This window comes from Marmota marmota, unplaced genomic scaffold (genome assembly GCF_001458135.2).
Source record: "Marmota marmota marmota unplaced genomic scaffold, marMar, whole genome shotgun sequence".
Lineage (NCBI taxonomy): Eukaryota > Metazoa > Chordata > Mammalia > Rodentia > Sciuridae > Marmota > Marmota marmota.
Window position 1 is genome coordinate 1532180 of NW_026000173.1, and position 4057 is coordinate 1536236.

The window sequence follows — 4057 nt, forward strand, 5'->3', positions numbered from 1 at the left end:
GGTCCAAAGTAAAACAATGCCATCACACTTAACAGAGACACAGACAAAATGACACACAAAGATCATCATGCAGCTCCCGTTCGTTCACAACCCCAAGATCTACAATCTTGTGACTCAAGGAGAATGGAGGGAAAAGGGGGAGGAGCAGAAGGATTGAGTGATAGGATCTTGGGGGAAGGGGTCGGAGTGGAGGCAGGGACCAAGAAAGGCTTCAGGGACAGAGGCGTGGAATGGCTTTGTCCCATACTGGGAGTTACTCAGGCAGAGACAGGGACAATACAAACGTGACACAGAGACAAGGACAAACAGTAAACTGTTAACACAAGTTTAGAGGCAAAGATTAAAGACAGACTGTGAATCCAATCTGAGAGAAAGAATTGCCGGCGAAACCAAAAGGGTTGGCAGCAGAGTACAAACGAGGGCACTCTTGTCCCTCTACCAACTGGGGGCACTTTTGCCCCCCCCAATCCTCTAAGGCGTCCCTTAAGAGGAGTGGCCTGTGGATTAGGACACGTCTGTCACCACTGCCAGGGAGAATTTACACTCTCCACTGACGGCCATGCTGCCAACCCAACCAAACCAATCCAAGCCAAAAACCAAACCTGAACCAAAAAGCTCTGAGAACTTACGCTCTCCATTGAGCCAAAAACCAAAAAGCTCTAAGCGATCGCAAAGGAAAAACAAGGAGAACAAGGAGGAGAAGAAAAGGAGGAAGAAGAAGAGGAAGAGGCGCCTTACTTACCCCCTAAAGGAGTCCGTTGGAGGTCTCCTTGTCTGGCGATGCACTTTTCCCGGCCAATGCACCAAATGTAAGGGTCCCACGAAACGTCGGAGAAAGAGACCACCAAGTGACCACTCATGCAATTGGCAGAAGGGGGATTTATTGAACCAGCATGCTGGGGCTCCGTGCCCACTCAAGAAGGGAAAGCAGCCAGAGCCTTTTTGAATTCTTTACATACCCTAGAGATTAGTGCTCTATCTGATATGTGAGGGGTAAAGATTTGCTCCCAGGATGTAGGCTCTCTGTTCACCTCACAGATTGTTTCTTTTGCTGAGAAAAAACTTTTTAGTTTGATTTCATCCCATTTATTGATTCTTGGTTTTAATTCTTGTGCTATAGGAGTTTTATTAAGGAAGTTGGAACCTAATCCCACATGATGAAGATTAGGGCCTACTTTTTCTTCTATTAGATGAAAAAGTTTAATTTCTGGTTTAATTCCTAGGTCCTTGATCCATTTTGAGTTGAGTTTTGTGCATGCTGAGAGATTTGGGTTTAATTTCATTTTGTTGCATATGGATTTTCAGTTTTCCCAGCACCATTTGTTGAAAATGCTATCTTTTCTCCAGTGCATGTTTTTGGCACCTTTGTCTAATATAAGATAATTGTAAATTTGTGGGTTAGTGTCTGTGTCCTTTATTCTGTACCATTGGTCTACAGTCTGTTTTGGTGCCAATACCAGGGTGTTTTTGTTACTGTTGCTCTGTAGTATAGTTTAAGGTCTGGTATAGTGATGCCACCTGCTTCACTCTTCCTGCTATGAATTGCTTTAGATATTCTGGGTCTCTTATTTTTCCAGATGAATTTCATGATTGCTTTTTCTATTTCTATGAGGAATGCCATTGGGATTTTGAATGGGAATTGCAATTGGTGGAGTTCTTTTGGGTCTTCTAGGTATAGGATCATATTGTCAGCAAATAGTGCTAATTTAAGTTCTTCTTTTCCTATACATATCCCTTTGATTTCTTTCATCTCTCTAATTGCTGTGGCCAGTGTTTCAAGAACTATGTTGAATAGAAGTGATGAAAGAGGATATCCCTGTCTTGATCCAAGTATTAGAGGGAATGCCTTCATTTTTCTTCGTTTAGGATGATATTGGCCTGAGGCTCAGCATAGATAGCCTTTATGATGTTGAGATATGCTCCTGTTATCCCTAGTTTTTCTAGTGTTTTGAATATAAAGGGGTGCTGTATTTTGTCAAATGCTTTTTCTGCATCTATTGAGATGATCATATGATTCTTATCTTTAAGTCTATTGATGTGATGAATTACATTTATTGATTTCTGTATGTTGAACCAACCTTGCATCCCTGGGATGAATCCCACTTGATCATGGTGCACAATCTTTTTGATATGTTTTTGCATTCAATTTGACAGAATTTTATTGAGAATTTTTGTATCTATATTTATTAGAAATATTGGTCTGAAGTTTTCTGTCTTTGATTTGTCTTTGCCTGGTTTTGGGATCAGGGTGATATTGGCCTTATAGAATGAGTTTGGAATTACTGCCTCTTTTTCTATTTTGTGAAATAAATTGAAGAGTATTGGTATTAGTTCTTCTTTAAAGGTCTTATAGAACTTTGCTGTGTAACCATCCAGTCCTGGGATTTTCTTGGTTGGTAAGCTTTTTTTTTTTTTAATATTTAATTTTCAGTTTTTCGGCGGACACACATCTTTGTTTGTATGTGGTGCTGAGGATCGAACCCGGGCTGCACGCATGCCAGGCGAGCATGCTACCGCTTGAGCCACATCCCCAGCCTGGTTGGTAAGCTTTTGATGGCTTCTTCTATTTCCTCACTTGATATTGGTCTGTTTAAATTGTGTATATCTTCCTGTCTCAATCTGAACAAATTGTATGACTTAAGAAATTTGTCGATGCCTTCAATGTCTTCTATTTTATTGGAGTATAAGATTTCAAAATAATTTCTAATTATCCTCTGTATTTCTGTAGTGTCTGTTGTGATATTTCCTTTTTCATCACGTATGCTGGTAATTTGAGTTCTCTCTCTCCTTCTGTTCGTTAGCGTGGCTAAGGGTCTGTCAATTTTATTTATTTTTTTCAAAGAACCAACTTTTTGTTTTGTCAATTTTTTCCAGAATGTGTTATTTATTTTTGTCTTGATGCTGCTGTAAACAGAGCTATTGTACTGCCAGTCATATGAAAGTATAGCAACACTATTATGTATAGTACATAATGCTTGCTAATTATAATCAATTATTATGTTACTGGTTTATGTGTTTACTATACTATACTTTTTATCATTTTTCTTTTCTTTTCTTTTTTGCAGTGTTGGGAATGGAACTCAGGACCTCACGTGTGCTAGGCAAGCACTGTGCAACTGAGCCACATCCCTAGCCCCTTTATCATTATTTTAAAGTGTTCTTTTCTACTTATTAAAACATTTTACTACGAAACAGTGTACCATGTTACATTGGCACTAGCCTCAGACGTTTCATGTAACAAAGGGACATATCAGTGAAAAAAAGGGTCTCTATCCCCTGACCCTCAAAGTACCCAATTTCATTCCTGGTAAAAAACATTGGCTTTTTGTGTGCTTTTCAGATACAATCTGTTTATATATAAACCTGTACAGATATAAGTGCATATACTCACATTTAATTCAATTTATAATATAGTGGACACACTGTTCTGAACTTACCTTCTCCTCCAATTAACAATATATCTTGATTCTTTCTGTTTCCATATTCATTAAAACTGCCTCATTTTTTGTTTTGTGTTTGTTTTTGAGACAGGGTATTACTATGTTGCTAAGGCTGATATTAAGCTCCAGGGCTCTAATGATCTTCCTACCACAGACTCCTTGTAGCCAGGACCAATGGCATGTGCCACCAGGCCTGGCTGTCTCGTTTTTTTAATGTACTTGATAGAATTCTATATTGTGGATTTGGCAATTTATTTAGATAGTCTCCTATTCATGGAAATTTAGTTCATTTTCTCCTTTTTGTCTTTTTAAAAAGTTCTGCAATGACTCTTTTTTTGAATATGTAATTTTGTGCTTTTTTTTTTTTGGTTCCGGGGATTGAACTAAGGGTCGGTTGACTACTGAACCACATCCCCATCCCTATTTTGTATTTTATTTAGAGACACGGTCTCATTGAATTGCTTAGTACCTCACTTTTGCTGAGGCTGGCTTTGAACTCGGGATCCTCCTGCCTCAGCCTCCCAAGCTGCTGGGATTACAGGCCTGTGCCACTGTGCCTGGCTAATTTTGTGCATTTTGAAAGTTTGGAGATATTACCAAATGGCTATATATAAATC